Here is a 21,840-nt window from a genome sequence, read left to right as displayed (position 1 = left end):
CTTTATAGCTCACCCCTCTCCCTTAACCCCCAGGTTTGCAGGTACAGGGTAGACCAGGTGGTCAGCAGGAGTAGAGTCATGTTTTATGTAATAGCTAGATGTGGACATGAATATGATGTAATGTAAAAGTATAGTATAGAAATGTAATGTAATGATGCTTATGGAAGTTTAGAGTTGTGCTTGACCATAGTATGTTGTTAATCCCTTGTTAGTACATGATCTTAAATGTTTAATGATGATTACTTTAAACCAAGCTTAATGTATGTTATGCTACCCCATTGGAGTATTTGATGAGGACTTCAGTGAGAGGTTTTATGTTATGATATGTGCATGCACAGGTTAAGCTTGGTGAAGGAATGAATGAATGAATGAATGAATAAATGAGAAAGTTTTAAATATTTATGTAATTGTTGATCATGTATGGGATTAAACAGGTTTACAGGATGAATGTTTGGCTTGCTACGGGTCCCGGCGGCCTTAAGCCGATCTGGATCCTAGCTCCGGTAGCGGTCCGGTTTCTGGATCGTTACACTACTAATCAACTCAAGGAAGTCCAGCCCAAGACAGAAAGCAGGGCGCTACTGGGAGGCAACCTAGCTGAAGCGATCTGCCCAAATCACAGCTCAGTCTGGGGCAAATCGCCTGCATGTACCATAGCCACAAGTAATTGGGGCAAGTGATCTGCCCAAATCGACAGGCCAATTCGACAGGGTTCACCTCGGTAAGAACAAGATCAACCAGGCTGTTGCACCAAAGAAGCGATTTGCCCAGGTGATTTGACCACATCACCAGGCCAAATCAACAACTCCGCCTACCAACAGAAAAAGGCGTGAACAGTACCAGCCAAGCAACAGCAAGGAAGAAAGTGATTTGGCCAAGTGATTTGCCCAAATCACTGACCAAATCACCCTGTCAAGAAATCATAGACTCAACATTTAATGATCAGGGCAGTTCAACTACCCCAAATCACTTTAAATAATTTTTATTTTATTTTCTTCCTTTTCACGCTATCTCTTTCTGTTTCATCATCTCCTTCTCTTTCAAGTCTTCCCCCACCGACGACCACCGGCAACAGTAAAGCACCATGGCCAGAAGCAAGATGAAAGTCACCGGCGGCCCCGGAATGTGGAGGCGATGCGGGATGCCTAGGCCCGTCCGCATTCCAACTGACAGCGATGAAGAAGCAATGGAAAACCCACCACCAGTCCCCATCGACGCCGACACTGAAGCGGCCAACGAAGCAAGAAACACCACCAGTCCAGCAGCCCAGACATATCGCCGTCAAACTAGGGCGTCGTTGATTGCACCACCACCTTCCTCACCATCCGTCGCGACAGACACCCAAGAAGGCGAAATGCCTGAAGACACCACGCCGTCCACCAATCATGGCCAGAAACGGCCAAGACCACCATCACCACCACCATCACCAAGCCCGGAGCGACAACAAGAGACACCCAAAGCCACAACTCCCGTAAGCCAAGAAGAAGGCGAATTGCCCAGCGATCTGCCCAAACCAACCCACCCTGATCATATCACTCAGACTCTGACGTTCAACAAAACATCCGAAAGGGCCAGGCTAGACAGAGTTTCCTCTACACCCTACCACCCAGGTAAGTACATTCACCTTGGCACTCTTCAAGAACTGAGACTCCAATGCCAAGTACGTAACTTCATCTCTGCTATTGGTTGGGACAAATTCTTCTTCCTCCACCTTCCATCCTTCACTGAGCTCACTCATGAGTTCTTCACTACTTTCTATTTTGATAGACCAGCCATGCACAACCTACACACACCTGACATCATTGGATTCAGGCTATTGGAACAGCGATTTCGCTTGTCCCTACAAGAGTTTGGCACTGCCATGGGCTGTGAATGCCCTGACTCCACATGGGATTTTTCTGCAGAATTCAATCCCAGCACTGCCTATCTGGAATTATGTGATAACCCCCCTGATTCTTACTTGCCTACCAGGTCCAAGGACATGTACCTCAAAGACCCAAGCTTGAAATACATTCACAGGTTTCTGGCCTACACATTTTCTGGGAGGAAGGATGCACCCAACATCCTGACCAGAATAGAGCTATATATACTGTGGTGCATGCACCACCACCAGAAACTACACTTTGGTTATTGGGTTGCAACCCAAATATCCAGCATTATCCAGTACCACCGCCCCCTGATCCTTGGGCACTTGATCACTGCCAGTGCAGTGAACCTAAAACTTTTACACCCTGCCCATACTGATCTCACCCCCACTAACAAGCCAACCCCCCTGGACCTACGATCTTTAGATGATATGGGGTTGCTTTGTAAAGTGGGGGACATTTTTTCTCTTTCACCTGCAGGACCTCTAACACCACGCCATGAGCGTGTATTCAGAAAGAAGAAGGCACAGCCTGCCCCAGCAGATGGAACAGCAGGGGAAACAGAGCAGGCACCTCCAGCAAATGAACCACCTGCTGTTGCACCCCAACAGGACGCACATCAGGACCCTGAAGACGCAGCCCCAAACCAGACAGTTGAGGCTCGTCTCAGCAGAATTGAGACCAGAATGCACAACATTGAGTATGATAGAGCATATTTTAGTCCATATTATCATGATCTTATTGATGTTTATTTACACCTTTTCTACCTAATTTTGTGGTTTTAATCATGTTTTGCAGATATTAGGTGTAAAGAGACATTCTGGAGAAAATGCTCTTAAAACTGTCAAAAAGTGCCAAAAAAGAAAAGTTTTCAAATATGGAAAGTGCCAAATAAGGAAAGTTTTCTGATAAGGAAAGTGCCAGAAAAGGAAAGCGCAATCAACGGATTCTTTGAAATTCAAATTGCAGATTCTTCTTTCCTTATTCAGAAGGTGAAGCCCAATTATGGAAAGTGTCAAATAAGGAAAGTTTTCAGAAAAGGAAAGTCCTCAAATAAGGAAAGTGCAGAAGCAAAAGCAAATAAGGAAAGCTCAGTCATAAGATTATTTGAAATTCAAATCGCAGATCTTTCTTTCCTCATTCAAAGATATGCACACACTGCAGCAGTCAAATCTTCCTATCTAGGCAGCAAGATTTCAAGGAGATGCACTTGCCTCTTCTTCATTTAGCATTCAAAATTCAAATGAAGGCTCCACCTAAAAAGGAAAGACTGGACATATTTCTTTCCCTTCTGCATTCAATGACTGTGCTCCACTTCCTCTTCTGCAATCCGCGCGCATCCTTCCTCTTTTGAAGCCTGATCTGCGCACCTCCTTCCTTCTGGAGAATTTGCAACGCGATTCTTTCCTTTTCAGCACTTTGGACAGCCTCTTCACTAATTAGGAAGCAAGTATGACCTAGGGCAGCACTTTCAACTATAAAAAGACACATAAGGAGCCTCCACACAACCTTTAAGCTCCCCTTAGGAGACACCTACGAATTCACATCTCTTCTTCTACCTTTCTTTTTTTTTCTTTTATTTTTATTTTTATTTCAGCCATGAGAGGCTGAAATCTTTTATTCTAGTTGAATATTAGGTGATACTTTAGTTGTTTTATGGATTGGGAGACTTGATTAAACATTGTTAAACTTTTGGTTGTTCAATATTCATGCAATTTCATGCTTGATTTCAATATTGCTTTGTTCTTTAGATCTACGTTGATTCTTGATTGCAAAGTAATAATATGTTAGTTTGGATAATTTAAGTCCGTAATTGCTTGGATTATTCAAACATAAGAACACTTGGTGTAAAAACTAAGGAAATTGTATGATCTAACGACATCTCATGCGTTTGAGTAGTTAGAATTGGATCTCTCTATCTCTTCATGCAATTAACAATTGTTTTGATGCCTAAGGCCCAAGGACGTTCCTTGGCAATTTGTTAATTAGTAATTAATTAGAGGACGTTCCCTAATTGGTTTAATCATAAGGAGAGACATGGTGGTGAGAAGCATCTTCCATCTCCATAACTAATCTATTGAATCAATCAAAAGAAACTAAGTGTCAATGATCAATCCCAACAACTGAAGTGGATCCAATTCTTCAACTAGAGCTTTCTTATTATTTATTTCTCTTTATTTTTATTATTTGCTTTATTTTTATTGCTTTCAGTTTTAGATTAATTAAATCAATCTCAAACCCCCCCATTTTACTTTTACTGCAATTTATTTTTATTCCGCTTTCAGTTTATCTCGTTTTCAGTTTTATCTCGTTTCAGTTTATTTCACTTTCAGTTTATTTTGCTTTCCGTTTATTTCTCTTTCAGTTTTATTTTTGTTTCAGTTTTATCTCGTTTCAGTTTATTCCGCTTTCAGTTTTATCTCGTTTCAGTTTATTTTGTTTTCAGTTTATTTCTCTTACAGTTTTATTTTTGTTTCAGTTTATTTTTGTTTCAGTTTATTTTATTGGTCTTGATAAGGAAAATAGGTAACTCCTCAATTCCCTGTGGACTCGATCCTTTCACCACTATCTGCAGTTGTAAATTGTTGATAACCAGAGAGGTTATTTTTTACCGGCTTCGACAACTGTGAGTCAGAGCACCTGTTGCAACTGTTAGTGAACCACTTTCTGCCTCCAGACTAGGACAGGCAGTGATTTGGCCGGGTGATTTGCCCAAATCACCTGCCCAGATCACCCACAGGCCAAGAAGTTCCTTTCCCTTTCCTTCTTAATTTTTTATATATGTTTACACATTGAGGACAATGTTTGCAGTAGGTGTGGGGATACTGTTAGGTTATTTTTGCATTGATTTTGTAACGACCCGAAAATCCGGACCGCTACCGGCGCTAGGATCCAGGTCGGCATAAGGCCGCCGGGACCCGTAGCAAGCCTAACATTCATCCTGTAAACCTGTTTAATCTCATACATGATCAACACATACATAATAATTTTGAACTTTTTCTTACATTCATTCATTCTTTCGTTCATTCACCAAACTCAACCTGTGCATGCACTAGACATAAATATAATCATAAACATTAACCCCTCTTTGGAGTCTCAACAATGCCCCAATGGGGTGACATCACATATATTGAGTTTGGTTACATAAGCATCATTAAAATCATGTACTCAAAGGGATTAACAACATACTAGGGTCAAGCACAACTATGAACCTCAATAGACATCATTACATTACATTTCTATACTATACTTTTACATTACATCACTTTCATGTCCACATCTAGCTATTACATACAACATAACTCTACTCCTGCTGACCTCCTGGTCTACCCTGTACCTGCAAACCTGGGGGTTAAGGGAGAGGGGTGAGCTACTAGAGCCCAGTGAGCAGAATAATAAAACATAGTATTTAAAACATATGATATCATGGAATGCATCACAGCACAAACATTTCACATCAAGGATGAACTTGTCACCACTTAGCCCTCTATACAGTCTAATTATGCCAGGGGCGTAGTGCAGGCTCGCCTGGACTTCCATAGCATACCATACATATCCAATCATGCCGGGGGCGTAGTGCAGGCTCACCCGGACTTCCATAGTCTGTCATGTCATACCATATAAGGGCTAATGGATCATTCAACATTCATCCACATCAACAACATAATGTGCAATGCGACATATTTGTGAATTCTAATGCAAGCACCCTAATATATCTCATGGCATTCGTGATGCATGATTCATGCTAAAACTTGCATTAATTCAAAACATAAGGTTTATTCTACTCACCTCAAGCTAACTCTGACAATGAACTGAAGCAGCTGACTCACTGCTGGGGTCCTCGGTTCCTTGGGTCCGAACCTACACAGGTGGACTCAAATAAGGGACCAAACATACTAGAACATGACTCTAAAAATATCCCCCAAAAACCCCCTAAAACACCTCAAAACAAACAAAGAATTCATGCAAAGGAGGGCTGAACAGGGCACTTTCGGCGGCAGGTTCGGCGGCCGAAAGTGCCCTCCAAAGACGAAAGTCCATTTTCGAGGGCAGGCTTCGGCAGCCGAAAGGCTTGCCTCACAGACAGGTTCGGTGGCCGAAAATCCTTTCGGCTGTCGAACCTAGTTTCTCCCAAAGGGCAGAAACTCAGCTCAACAAGCTCCCAAAGCCTCCCAAACTTCCAATCATGCATCCAACTCAACCAAAACATGCATACACACATACATCAACACCTAGGGGTCTCAAACTATCCTAAACCCCAACTACAACACATCAAACATGCATATCCAACACACATTGTCCATAAAATCACATAAAACCTGTAACGACCCGAAAATCGGACCGCTACCGGCGCTAGGATCCGGGTCGGCTTAAGGCCGCCAAGACCCGTAGCAAGCCTAACATTCATCCTGAAAACCTGTTTAATCCCATACATGATCAACAACATACATAAAAATTTAAAACTTTTCTTTCACTCATAAGCCAAACTCAACCTGAACATACTCATAATCATAATCATGACCCCTCTGTGGGATCTCATCAATGCCCCAATGGGCGATACATCATAAGATGAGATGGCTTTCATAAACATTATAAAACATCTAAGATCATGTATAAAAAAAAGGATACCTCATACATAATGTCAAGCACAATCTCTAATCTTCAATATCATTACATGACTGAAACTGTACTTTTACATAACATTAATACATTTATCATGTCCACACTATCTATTACATATACCAGACTTCATTACTCTTGTAAACCTCCTGGTCTACCCTGTACCTGCAAATCCTGGGGAAATGGGAGAGGGGTGAGCTACTAGAGCCCAGTGAGCAGAATAATAAAACATTTAAAAACATATGATATCATGGAATGCATCACATCACAGCTAATCACATCAAGGATGAACCTGTCACCAATAGCCCTCTACATGGTCCAACTGTGCCAGAACGTAGAATGGGTCCTGGTCTTTCCCTTACATCTCATAACATAATAGTGTCCAACTGTGCCAGAACGTAGAATGGGTCCTGGTCTTTCCCTTACATAGTGCCAGCGAACGTAGAATGGGTCCCACTGGTCTTACATTCCGTACCGTACATATCGCATCGTCATATCATAGATCGAGGGCTATGGATCATCCAGCATTCATCCACATCAACATTTAAAATGTGCAATGCAACATATTCGTGAATTCTAATGCAAGCAACCTAATTCATCACATGGCATTCATGATGCATGAACATGCTCAAAACTATACGATTAATTTGCTTAAAAACATAAAGGTTTATTCCACTCACCTCTGGATAGCTCTGACCAGACACTGGGGCACCAGACTCACTGCTGGGGTCCTCGGTTCCTCGGGTCCGAACCTACACAGGTGGACTCAAATGAGGGACCAAACATACATGAACATAACTCTAAACTATCCCCCAAAAACCCCCTAAAACATCATGGAATAATCATAGAAAAACATGCAAGAAAGGGCTGGACAGGGCACTTTCGGCGGCAGGTTCGGCGGCCGAAAGTCCCTCCAGAGCCGAAAGTCAGGCAGGTTCGGCGGCACCTTCGGCGGCCGAAACTCCCAGACAGAGGCGAAACTCATGCATGTTCGGCGGCACCTTCGGCGGCCGAAAGTCCCAGACAGAGATGAAAGTCTCCTTTCGGGGGCAAGCTTCGGCAGCCGAAGGCTGCCTCCACAAGCATGTTCGGCGGTCGAAAGTTCCTTCGGCGGCCGAAAGTTCCTTCGGCGGCCGAAAGTTCCTTCGGCTGCCGAACCTGGTTTCTCCCAGAATGGCAGAAACTCAGCTCCCCTATGCATTTATGCCTCCAATCTCATCCAAACATGCATAAGCCTATTCTACAACACTCATACACAAGCATACAAGTTCCTAGGGGCATCAACTAACTAAAACCCCATCTATCACACATCCAACATACATTTGCAAGCCACATTGTTCAAAAATCACATCAAAAACCCATAAGCTCAACATAAGCTACACATGCATTTTCTACCCCATGAACTTGCATAAAACTTGCTTAAAACATAAAATAAGCTAGAGATCGACTCTTACCTCTTGAAGATCGAGGGTGGAGGCGATCTAACTTGGAGTTGGAAGAGATTTGAGTTCTTAAACCTCAAAGCTCCCAAAACTTGCTAAAAACTCGGAAATCTTCAAAACAAGATGAAAACTAGTGAAAAACTCGAAAGATCTGAAGGAAAAGACTCAAGATCGGTGAGGGGCGGCGGAGAACTCACCTTGGCCGGAAATGGGGAAAAAGCTCGCCCGTTTTCGGCTAAGGGACCCTTTTATAGTGGCTGGCCAGGCCACGTTCGGGGGCCGAACGTGCCTCCGCATGCATGCCATGTTCGGCGGCCGAACCTGGACTTCCCTCACTTATGCTTTCGGGGGCCTAAAGGCGCTCCCGAAGGCATGCATGTTCGGCGGCCGAACCTGAGTTTTCCTTCAAGGTTGTTTTTATGCAAAAACTCATTTCCATTTTACTTAAAACCATGAAATACCTTAAAACATTTTATGAAAACATGATTCTACCCTACTAGAGGCTTCCGACATCCGAGATTCCACCGGACGGTAGGAATTTCGATACCTGAGTCTAGCCGGGTATTACATTCTCCCCTCTTAAGAACATTCGTCCCCGAATGTTCCTCAACTAGCACATAGCATGGCAATAAACATAACATACATACATAGCACATAAACACATAGAGATCTAACCTTAAAAGAGATGAGGGTACTGCTGGAGCATAGACTCCCGTGTCTCCCAAGTGCATTCCTCCAAATTGTGGTGGTTCCACAGGACTTTCACCATCGGAATTTCCTTGTTCCTTAGCTTCCTGATCTGGGTGTCTATGATCCGTACTGGCTGTTCAACATAGGTGAGATCCTCTTGGACCTCCACATCAGGCTCAGTAAGAACCTTGCTCGGATCTGACACAAACTTCCTCAACATAGAAACATGGAAAACCGGATGGATTCTTTCCATTGAAGCAGGTAAATCCAGCTTGTACGACACATTCCCGATCTTTTGCAAGATTTCAAAGGGTCCGATGTATCGTGGGGCTAGTTTACCTTTCTTCCCAAAGCGAACCACTCCTTTCATTGGAGACACCTTGAGCAATACCAGATCCCCCTTCTGAAACTCTAACTGTCTTCTGCGGACGTCTACATAGCTCTTCTGTCTGCTGGCAGTAGTCTTGATTCTCTCTCTGATTATGGGTACCACCCTGCTGGTGATCTCTACTAGCTCAGGCCTTGCCAAGGCCTTTTCTCCAACTTCCTCCCAGCAAACAGGCGATCTGCACTTCCTTCCGTACAAAGCTTCATATGGAGCCATCCCGATACTAGCATGATGGCTGTTATTGTAGGCAAACTCCACCAAAGGTAGATGCTGCCTCTGATGTAAGCACGACCAACAACACCAAAAATGATGAGCTAGCATTGCCTCAAGGACCAATTACAAGGCTGAGATCCAAGAGGTTGAAGGAAGCACTTCAAGGATTCATGAAGGAATATGTTGAAGCTTTGCAAGTTCATTTTGAAGTTGAAGAACAATCTGGCCATTCCAAGTCAATTAGGCCAAATGTGTCCTTATTGACAATTCAAATTCTGTATTTATAGTGGGTAGTCATTTAGTAGTTGGTAGTTAACCAGTAGTGGGTAGTTATTTGGTAGTGGGTAGTTAAACAGTAGTGGGTGGTTACCTAGTAGTGGGTGGTTACCTAGTAGTGGATAGTGGCATAGATCATGGGTCCATGCATAGTTGTGGGTAGTGGCAAAGATCATGGGTCCATGTATAGTAGTGGGAAGTGGCAAAGATCATGGGTCTTAATTTAGGCTATATAAAGCATCCATTTTTCTATTGTAGACACAGATTATCAATTATTCAATACAATTGCTTTATGCGATTCTTCTTTGAGAGCTTAAGAGAGATCTTGGTTCTTGACATTCCATCACGAATAAGGTTTGATACTAACTTGTATGTTTCTTATTCTTGCTGCTCTTGAAATCAATCCATTATAAGTGTTCTTAATTGCATGTTAATTAAGGGTGCTTTAGATTGGGGAATTATTTTCTGAATTAAGTTCTTTTTACTAGGGTATGTGTCGTTTCAGTCTCTAATAGGCTGGGGTTCCGCATCAATTGGTATCAGAGCTAGGCTTAGTAATAATTTCTTAACTATCCTTTGCGTCTTTGCATTCAATTTTGTCCATTATTGGCTGAATATATCACTTTGGAAATCTGGTTTGGGATACCTATTAGAGCCGAATACATTGTTTGGTTGTTGTTCAAATCAAATTTTACCCTAAATTCTTGTTTAGGCTGAATTACTATCTTTAGTGATTTGGTTTATGCTTTTTGCCCTAATTCATATGCTGTCATTCTAATACTCTTAGAATAGTATTTCCAGTGTTTTACTTCTGTCCATAAAAAAAAAAAAATCAAAACAAGAAGGAAAAAAAAAGGAAAAAAAAAAAAGAATTTCTGCCACTTTGGTTCATTTGTTCAAACTTCATCCTGATTGATATCTACTGATATAAACCATATTTTGTCTTAAAGGCAGTTTTCCACTCATCACCTAACTTCATCCTAATTTGATGATAACCGCTTTTCAAATCAATTTTTGTAAAGAAAACAGCACCACATAATTCTTCAAGCATATCATCTAATCTAGGAATAGGATGGCGATACTTTACAGTGATTTTGTTGATCGCACGACAATCAACACACATGCGCATTGTTCCATCTTTCTTTGGAACCAACAAAACAGGTACTGCGCATGGACTAAGGCTCTCCCTGATATGTCCCTTAGCTAGCAACTCATCAACTTGCTTTTGCAATTCCTTCGTCTCCTCAGGATTGCTACGGTAAGCTGGACGGTTTGGAATCTGAGCTCCAGGAACAAAATCGATTTGATGTTCTATTCCCCTAATGGGTGGCAACCCAGATGGCACCTCCTCAGGAAATACATCCGCAAACTCCTGCAATAACTTAGAAAAAGAACTAGGCAATTCAACAGTAGGGTTAGTCTCAATCATAAAATTGGAACTAAAACGCAATATAATCAAAGCTCTCTTCTCTAAGTATGCTTTCTTCAGCTCTCTCTCTTTACAATAAAAGGAAGACTTGCTGAATTCTTCACTCTTCTCACTCAGCTCTCCTTTTACCTCCACACTCACTAACGTTTTCTCTCCTGCACATCTCTCATTTTTATCCTTTCCCGTGCAGTCACTCTCCTTTGGGCCATTCGAAACTTTCATTTTACTGCTGGCCATATTTCATATACCTTGAACATATTTCTGGGCTTGGAATTCGAAATACATGTTTGGGGTAGGTTTAGGACAAATTTGGGTAGTATTTTCACAAAACAGTTGTACTTAATACTTGCTGTTTTAAGTGTCTATTTTGTTTGCTTGCTTTGAATTAATTTTGTTGAGTCAATATTAATATCAGTTAACCTAGGATTGCATGCTTAGGGAAAACTTCGTGTTAAGCACATCCGTCTTGTCAATTTTTGATTCTTAGTTTGTCAATTTGGTGTCTTCCTGTCTGTTGGTTCCTTACATTTAGTTTGACAAATTGCACATTGTTGAACATCTAATTACACTTAGTACACGAAATTTAACTTTTGTGTGCTAAATCAATCTATTTGTTCATTTTGGTCAGTTTGCATCTAGTGTTGTTTCCTATCTTTTCTTCTTAGGTCTTTCCTTGCTTTCCTTATTATTTGAATCATACAAGCTTGGCTTATTGAGTCCTTATTCTGAAGTGCACTTTTGAGATACCAAGTGAGTGCTTGAAAATTAAACACGTGAGTTGAGAGAATTGTGAATTTTTTTTCTATAATGTCTGGGCATAATACTGGTGATACTTCTGACCCTACATTTGATCTTAAAGATATATATAAAGCTTTCATGGATAGCTTTCAGAAGCTAAATTCGAGAATGGATAACCTTGAGGACAACCTTAGATCTTCAAAGGGCAAGTCCATTCAGAGGGATGATGATACACACGATCCATCCTATGATGAGGAAAATGAGGCACAATCAGCCCCTGTCCGAGCCAGAAGGTTCAATGATCGTGTACCATATGTAGATAACAGTATGAACTCCATAAAGATGAAGATTCCAAGCTTCAATGGTAAGGCTGATGTTGATGCCTATTTAGAGTGGGAGCGTAAAGTGGAGATGGTTTTTAACCGTCAAAACTATTCCGATGATAAAAAGGTAAAACTTGCTGCCCTTGAGTTTTCAGATTATGCACTAATATGGTGGGATGAGCTTGTGAAATCTAGGAGAAGGAATGGAGAGTTACCCATTGCTAGTTGGGATGAGATGAAGCGAATCATGAGGAAGAAATATGTGCCTACTTATTACCATAGAGATCTCCATCATCAATTGCAAAGATTAACTCAGGGATCAAAGTCTGTTGATGAGTATCATAAGGAGATGGAGTTGCTCCTGATCAAAGCAAACATAGTGGAGGAGGAAGACCAGACTATGGCTCGTTTCTTTGGTGGTCTAAACAAGGAGATTGCTGATGTGGTTGATTTGCAACCATATGTTGATTTGGAAGACTTGGTGAACATTGCAATTAAGGTGGAAAGACAAAGAGGCCGAAATAGATGGGGGAGCAACAGGGCTGCTCAAAACTCCAACAGCAAATGGGGTTCCAAATGGAACACCAAGCCTGATCCTAAAAGGTTTGAAAAGTCTTCAACTCAAAAAGGCATCTTACCTTCCAAAGAAACATCCAACTCTCATGGTAAAAATGAATCAGCCCCTAAATCAAATAGAACTAGAGATATTCAGTGCTTTAAATGTAAAGGGCGTGGGCATTATGCCAATGAGTGTGCTAATAAACGTGCTATGGTAGTGAGGGGAGATGAGATAGTCTCCGAAAGTGATTCTGATTCTGATGAAGTACCACCTTTAGAAGATTGTTCTGATGTAGAGATAGAAAAGTATCCTGTTCAAGGAGAGTCCTTAGTGATATTGCGTACTTTAAATGTTTCTATTAAAGAAGAGGGACTTGAACAGCGTGAAAACATCTTTCACACTCGTTGTTTGGTTGGTGGTAAAGTCTGTAGCATGATAATAGATTCGGGTAGTCAATTTAATTGTGCTAGTACTATTTTAGTTGATAAATTAGGACTAGAAACTATTAAACACCCTAATCCTTACAGACTTCAGTGGTTGAATGATAGCGGCGAGGCAAAGGTAACCAAGCAATGTAAAGTGTCATTTTCTATTGGAAAATATGTAGATGAGGTTACTTGTGATATTGTACCCATGCAGGCTGGACACATTTTGTTAGGTAGACCATGGCAATTTGATAGGCGTGTCATTCATGATGGGTATAGTAATAGGTTTTCTTTTACGTTCCTCGGTGTAAAACATATACTTGTACCATTATCTCCTAAAGATGTATATGCAGATCAAGTGAAATTACAACAATCTGCTAAATTGGGTAAGGGAGGTGAGACAAGTAAAAAGAATGAGGGAAAAGAGGCCAGCAGTAAAATGAAAGTTTCGAATGGCCCAAAGGAGAGTGACTGCACGGGAAAGGATAAAAATGAGAGATGTGCAGGAGAGAAAACGTTAGTGAGTGTGGAGGTAAAAGGAGAGCTGAGTGAGAAGAGTGAAGAATTCAGCAAGTCTTCCTTTTATTGTAAAGAGAGAGAGCTGAAGAAAGCATACTTAGAGAAGAGAGCTTTGATTATATTGCGTTTTAGTTCCAATTTTATGATTGAGACTAACCCTACTGTTGAATTGCCTAGTTCTTTTTCTAAGTTATTGCAGGAGTTTGCGGATGTATTTCCTGAGGAGGTGCCATCTGGGTTGCCACCCATTAGGGGAATAGAACATCAAATCGATTTTGTTCCTGGAGCTCAGATTCCAAACCGTCCAGCTTACCGTAGCAATCCTGAGGAGACGAAGGAATTGCAAAAGCAAGTTGATGAGTTGCTAGCTAAGGGACATATCAGGGAGAGCCTTAGTCCATGCGCAGTACCTGTTTTGTTGGTTCCAAAGAAAGATGGAACAATGCGCATGTGTGTTGATTGTCGTGCGATCAACAAAATCACTGTAAAGTATCGCCATCCTATTCCTAGATTAGATGATATGCTTGAAGAATTATGTGGTGCTGTTTTCTTTACAAAAATTGATTTGAAAAGCGGTTATCATCAAATTAGGATGAAGTTAGGTGATGAGTGGAAAACTGCCTTTAAGACAAAATATGGTTTATATGAATGGTTAGTCATGCCTTTTGGCTTAACTAATGCACCTAGCACATTTATGAGATTGATGAACCATGTTTTGCGTGATTACCTAGGTAAGTTTGTGGTTGTGTATTTTGATGATATATTGATTTATAGCCGAAACATGGATGACCACATTAGTCATGTTGAACTTGTTTTACAGAAGTTGCGTGAACATGAACTGTATGCTAATCTTAAGAAATGCACATTTTGTACTGATAGTGTCATATTCCTAGGATTTATTATTAGTTCACGTGGAGTTGAGGTAGATACTGAAAAGGTTAAGGCTATCCAAGAATGGCCTACACCTAAGAATGCTAATGAGGTGAGATCCTTTCATGGATTGGCAAGCTTCTATAGGAGGTTTGTTAGAGATTTCAGCACTATTGCTGCACCTCTAAATGAGATTATTAAAAAGGCTGTTGGGTTTAAGTGGGGTAAAGAACAGGAACTTGCATTTAACACATTGAAAGAAAAACTTACTACCGCTCCTGTTTTAAGGTTACCTGATTTTTCTAAAACCTTTGAAATTGAATGTGATGCTTCTGGGATTGGTATTGGTGCTGTTCTTATGCAGGAAGGCCGACCCATAGCATATTTTAGTGAGAAGTTAGGTGGCGCACAATTGAACTATTCCACCTATGACAAAGAGTTCTATGCACTGATTAGGGCTCTTGAAGTTTGGGAACACTACTTGCTGCCTAATGAGTTTGTGATTCATACCGACCATCAGTCTCTCAAACACTTGAAGGGACAAGGGAAGTTGAACAAGCGGCATGGTAAGTGGGTTGAATATCTCGAAATCTTTCCTTATGTGATTAAATACAAGCAAGGTAAAGAGAATGTGATTGCCGATGCATTATCTAGACGTTATGCATTGACTTCCATGCTTAGTTCTAAGTTGTTAGGATTTGAGCATTTGAAAGATATGTATGAGAATGATACTGATTTTTCTGATGTATTTAAGGCATGTGAACATGGGGCATTTAAAACGTTTTATTTGCATGATGGGTTTCTTTTTAGGGGGAAACAAATATGCATACCTAATTGTTCAGTGCGTGAGTTGCTTGTTAGAGAATCACATTCAGGAGGATTAATGGGACATTTTGGTGTGCAAAAGACTTTAGACATGTTGAATGAACACTTTTATTGGCCTAACATGCGAAAATATGTAGAGAAAATTTGTGCTCAATGCTTTGCATGTAAACAGGCTAAATCTAAGTCCTTGCCACATGGGTTGTATACTCCTTTGCCTGTACCTACTGAACCTTGGACTGATATATCTATGGATTTTGTGATAGGTTTACCTAGGACAAAAAGAGGTAGAGATTCAGTGTTTGTTGTTGTAGATCGCTTTAGCAAGATGGCACATTTTATTCCATGTCATAAAACTGATGATGCAACGAACATAGCTGATTTGTTTTTCAGGGAAGTAGTCCGTTTGCATGGTATACCTAGGACTATTGTTTCTGATAGAGATTCTAAGTTCCTTAGTCATTTTCTGGCGTGTTTTGTGGGGGAAATTGGGTACTAAACTTTTATTTTCTACTACTTGTCATCCACAAACAGATGGCCAAACTGAAGTTGTTAATAGGACTTTAGGAACTATGCTTCGTGCTATTGTGGGTAGGAACTTGAAAACTTGGGAAGAATGTTTGCCATATGTTGAATTTGCTTATAATCGAGCAGTCCATTCTTCTACTGGTTATTCACCTTTTGAGGTTGTGTATGGTTTTAATCCATTAACTGTACTAGATTTAATGCCTTTACCTTTGAACGAGTTGTCTAATTTAGATGGAAAAGCGAAGGCTGAAATGGTTAAATCAATACACGTGAAAGCGCGTGAGCATATTGAGAAGCGTAACAGCATATATGAGAAACGGGCCAATAAGGGTCGCAAGAAAGTTGTATTCAAACCAGGTGATTGGGTTTGGATCCATATGCGAAAGGAAAGGTTTCCAACTCAAAGGAAATCAAAACTCGATGCACGAGGGGATGGACCATATCAAGTGCTGAAACGGATCAATGACAATGCATACATAATTGATCTGCCAGGTGAGTTTGGTGTAAGTGCTACCTTTAATGTTTCTGATTTGTCTCCTTTTGATTTTGGTACAGATTCGAGGACGAATCCTTTTCAAGAGGGAGGGGATGATGTAAGCACGACCAACAACACCAAAAATGATGAGCTAGCATTGCCTCAAGGACCAATTACAAGGCTGAGATCCAAGAGGTTGAAGGAAGCACTTCAAGGATTCATGAAGGAATATGTTGAAGCTTTGCAAGTTCATTTTGAAGTTGAAGAACAATCTGGCCATTCCAAGTCAATTAGGCCAAATGTGTCCTTATTGACAATTCAAATTCTGTATTTATAGTGGGTAGTCATTTAGTAGTTGGTAGTTAACCAGTAGTGGGTAGTTATTTGGTAGTGGGTAGTTAAACAGTAGTGGGTGGTTACCTAGTAGTGGATAGTGGCATAGATCATGGGTCCATGCATAGTTGTGGGTAGTGGCAAAGATCATGGGTCCATGTATAGTAGTGGGAAGTGGCAAAGATCATGGGTCTTAATTTAGGCTATATAAAGCATCCATTTTTCTATTGTAGACACAGATTATCAATTATTCAATACAATTGCTTTATGCGATTCTTCTTTGAGAGCTTAAGAGAGATCTTGGTTCTTGACATTGCATCACGAATAAGGTTTGATACTAACTTGTATGTTTCTTATTCTTGCTGCTCTTGAAATCAATCCATTATAAGTGTTCTTAATTGCATGTTAATTAAGGGTGCTTTAGATTGGGGAATTATTTTCTGAATTAAGTTCTTTTTACTAGGGTATGTGTCGTTTCAGTCTCTAATAGGCTGGGGTTCCGCATCAGCCTCCAAGAACCGCCAAAGTCCAGCACACACATTCTGAGCATATCCTCGATAGTCTGGATGGTCCTTTCTGACTGTCCATCAGTCTGGGGGTGGAAGGCAGTACTGAAATCCAACCTGGTACCCATGGCGTTCTGCAGACTCCGCCAAAATCTGGAGGTGAACTGGGGCCCTCTATCTGACACTATCGAAACAGGAACCCCATGCAGCATGACGATCTCATCTACATACACCTGCGCTAACTTGTCCACAGAGTAGCCACTCCTGACAGGAATGAAGTGAGCAGATTTGGTGAGTCTGTCCACAATCACCCATATGGAGTCCACTCTGTTGGATGCCGCCAGTAACCCCACTACGAAGTCCATAGCTATATTTTCCCATTTCCACTCTGGAATAGGTAGCGGGTTAAGCATTCCAGCCAGCTTCTGATGTTCCAGCTTCACCCTCTGACACACTTCGCAGGCTGACACAAACTTTGCCACTTCTTTCTTCATAGCTGGCCACCAATAAACCTTCTTTAGATCTTGATACATCTTGGTGGCTCCGGGGTGAATGTTGTATCTTGCATTATGAGCCTCTCTCATAATGTCTCCTTTTAGCCCGATGTCATCTGGTACACATAGTCTGCTCCCATAGTGGAGGATCCCCTTGCTGTCAAATCTGAACTCACTGTCATTGCCTGACTGAACAGTCCTGGCAATCTTCACTAACTCCGGGTCCTCATGCTGTTTCTGAGCCACCTGCTCCAGAAACACAGGTGACACTCTCATCTGGGCCACCAAGGCACCTGTACCAGATAACTCCATCTGTAGACCTTCCTCAATGAGCTTGTAAAACTCCTTCACCACTGGCCTCCTCTCTACCGATATGTGGGATAAACTACCGAGTGATTTCCGACTTAAGGCGTCTGCCACAACATTCGCCTTACCCGGATGGTACTGAATCTTGCAATCATAGTCACTCAGCAGCTCCACCCATCTTCTCTGTCTCAAATTCAAATCTCTTTGACTCAAGATGTACTGTAGGCTCTTATGATCCGTGAAGATCTCACATTTAACCCCATAGAGGTAGTGCCTCCACATCTTGAGTGCAAAGATTACTGCTGCCATCTCCAGGTCATGTGTGGGGTAATTCAACTCATGCTTCTTCAGCTGCCTAGAAGCATAAGCAATCACCCTCTCATTCTGCATCAGTACACAACCCAGTCCCACACGGGACGCATCACAGAAGACTGTAAAGTCCTCATCATTAGATGGCAGAGCTAACACTGGTGCTGAAGTCAACCTCTTCTTAAGCTCTTCAAAACTCTCCTCGCACTGGTCGGTCCACAGAAACTTCTGATTCTTCCTGGTTAACCTGGTCAGAGGAGCTGCTATCTTCGAGAAGTCCTGAACGAACCTCCTGTAGTAACCTGCCAAACCCAAGAAACTCATGATCTCCGTCACTGAAGTGGGTCTAGGCCAGTTAGCCACAGCTTCTACCTTCTTGGGGTCTACCTCTATACCATTTTCTGACACCACATGCCCCAAGAACGAAATGCTCCTCAGCCAGAATTCACACTTAGAGAACTTGACATACAAGCCATGCTCCCTCAAGGTCTGCAGAACCAACCTCAGATGATGGGCATGCTCCTCTGCATTCCTAGAATACACTAAGATATCATCTATGAAGACAATAACAAAGTGATCCAGGTATTGGCTAAATACTCTGTTCATGAGATCCATGAATGCTGCAGGGGCATTGGTTAACCCGAACGGCATCACAAGGAACTCAAAATGCCCATATCTGGTCCTGAAAGTTGTCTTCGGCACATCTTCATCCCTTATCCTTAGCTGATGGTACCCCGATCTTAGATCTATTTTGGAGAAACAACCTGCTCCTGCTAGCTGGTCGAATAGATCATCGATCATTGGCAGAGGGTACCTATTTTTGGTAGTGACTTTGTTCAACTGCCTGTAGTCGATACAAAGTCTAAGGGATCCATCCTTCTTCCTCACAAACAAGACCGAAGCACCCCAAGGTGAGGTACTCTGTCGGATGAAACCCTTTTCTACCAGCTCTTGCAATTGCTCTTTCAACTCCTTCAACTCGGCTGGGGCCATCCTGTAGGGAGGGATAGAGATCGGTCTAGTTCCAGGCATCAACTCTATCTCGAACTCTATCTCCCTAGCAGGTGGTAAACCTGGAAGCTCGTCTGGAAAAACATCCTGAAACTCTCTGACAACTGGCACTGAGGCTGGCTCCCTGACCTGACTGTCTAGCTCTCTCACATGAGCCAAATACCCCTGACATCCCTTCCTAAGCAACCTACGAGCCTGAAAAGCTGATATCAGACCTCTAGGTGTGCCCCTTTTGTCTCCTCTGAAGACGACCTCTGACCCGTCCTGATCTCTAAACTTGACTACCTTGTCCCTGCAGTCCAAGGTAGCACCATGGGTAGATAGCCAATCCATCCCTAGAATGACGTCAAAGTCTGTCAAATCTAGAACCACAAGGTCGGCGGAGAGGCATCTTCCCTCTACAAAAACTGGACTGAACTGGCAGACTGACACTGCCACTGACGGGTCACACTTGGGTCCACTGACCCATAGGGGACACTCTAACCCAGAGACTATCAGACCCAACCTCTCAATGGCTCTCGGAGCAATAAATGAATGAGATGCACCCGGGTCCATTAATGCATACACATCAGAACACCCAATGACGAGATTACCTGACACCACGGTGTTGGATGTGTTAGCCTCCTACTGAGTCATGGTGAAGATCCTGGCTGGAGCTGATGGACCTTCACCTCGGGAACCAGAAGAAGAGGCTGCCCCTCTCCCTCTACCTCTGCCACTGCCCTGAGTTGTGGCTGGAGCTGCTGGCTGTGCCACACTACCAGAAGCTATCTGCTGGGCTGGCCCATAAAAGGTGCTCTAGGACACTCCCGAGCTATGTGTCCCTCCTGTCCACATCTGAAACATGTATTAGTCCCAGCTCGACACACTCCCCTGTGCGGCCTTCCACATCTCTGGCATTCTGTACCATCTGAGCCTGAGCTCGAGCCACCGCCAAATCCCAGACCGGATTTCAACTTATTCCAAAACTTATTCTTCTTCGGCTTCTTGGTGGTGTTATCCCACCTCTTCTTACTTGAACTCTGAGAAGAGAGACCTGGCCCTCCTCTGCCTGGGGTCTTAACCCCTGAAGACTGGGTCACTGACTGCTTCACTAACCCCTCAACTATAGCACTCGCCTCCATCCTTCGAGCCATATCCACCACAGTGTGGAAACTTTCTCTCTCAGCTGACTAAATCAACGAGAGTACCTAGAATGCAACTTCATAACATATCTCTTGGCTTTCTTCGTATCTGTATCTAGAGCTTGCCCTGAAAAAGGCAATAGCTCTAAGAATTTATCCGTGAACTCCTCTACACCCATGTGCTCTGACTGCCTCAGTTGCTCAAACTCAATCATCTTCAATTCTCTGGAACTGTCTGGGAAAGCCCATCCCGCGAACTCATTCGCAAATTCCTCCCATGTCATGCCGTCCAGTCTCGGGTCCACATAACACTTGAACCATTCCCGTGCCTTCTTGCACTTTAAGGTGAACCCTGCCATCTGAATGGCCCTGCTATCATCCGCCCCTAGTTCATCAGTTATTGTCTTCACTACTCTCAGATACTCAAAGGGGTCATCCCCTGACTTGTATTTGGGAGCATCCAGCTTGAGGTAATCTGTCATCTTTACCTTGCTCCCACCAGCTGAGCTAGATCTAGAAGGTTGAGTAACTGGGGCTGCTGGTTCTGTGGGTGGTGGAGGTGGGGGTGCAGCATTCCCCGAGGTGGGGTTTGCCGGGTTAGGATAGAAGGGTGAGGGTGGATAAGCTGGGTACTGTGTGTAAGGTGGATAGAAAGGTGGATAAGGCATGTAGGTAGGGTAGGGGTTAAAGCTGGAATAATCCGATGTACCTCCCATCGAATACCCTGAACCCTGTGGGAAGGGTGGATAATGGGGTGGAAAACCATACCCCGAGGCCTGAACGCCTCCCTGAGACTCCCCTGTCCCCTCTTCTTCCATGCTCACATCCAGCTTCCCATCCCTCCTCTGATCTTCTTCCATAACCTCCCTCACATCTGAAGAACTTCCTCCTCTATCAGTCCCCCTTCTGCTAGCATCAAAAGACCTTCTAGGGTCCCTTGACACTCTTTCTCTGTTGGCTCTACAAGACATTGCCCTAGGCAATGTAGGAGGACGGGCGCTCGTGCCCTCATCCTCAAGTGGTACTCCAGTCAATCTTGGCGATCGACGGGTTCCTCTCATCCTGTTTTCTGAAAAACAGTACACATAACAAGCAAACATTAGCATCATATGGTTCATGTGGGCACACATGAACCCGCATCACATATACATCATTCATATCATAGCATCAATGCACATGTATATAATCATGGCATTTCACATCATCATACAAGACAGGACTCAACATCCTATCCTAGTGGACATGATCTTCCTATTGTGCTTGACCTTCTAGAACATCTATGAGCCCGACACTCTAGGTCCGATCCTATGAACCTAGTGCTCTGATACCATTCTGTAACGATCCGAAAATCGGACCGCTACCGGCGCTAGGATCCGGGTTGGCTTAAGGCCGCCAAGACCCGTAGCAAGCCTAACATTCATCCTGAAAACCTGTTTAATCCCATACATGATCAACAACATACATAAAAATTTAAAACTTTTCTTTCACTCATAAGCCAAACTCAACCTGAACATACTCATAATCATAATCATGACCCCTCTGTGGGATCTCATCAATGCCCCAATGGGCGATACA

The 21,840-nt window shown here is 42.7% G+C and overlaps 1 pseudogene; it reads left to right on the top strand.

Annotated features, from left to right (window-relative positions):
- Positions 1-1,123: 1,123 nt before the first annotated feature.
- LOC122721956 overlaps positions 1,124-21,840 on the top strand; it is a 37,232-nt pseudogene continuing 16,515 nt past the window's right edge.

This window comes from Manihot esculenta, chromosome 15 (genome assembly GCF_001659605.2).
Source record: "Manihot esculenta cultivar AM560-2 chromosome 15, M.esculenta_v8, whole genome shotgun sequence".
Taxonomy (NCBI): Eukaryota; Viridiplantae; Streptophyta; class Magnoliopsida; order Malpighiales; family Euphorbiaceae; genus Manihot; species Manihot esculenta.
The sequence above is the reverse complement of the archived record's forward strand: the minus strand, read 5'-3'. Positions and strand labels throughout refer to the sequence as shown.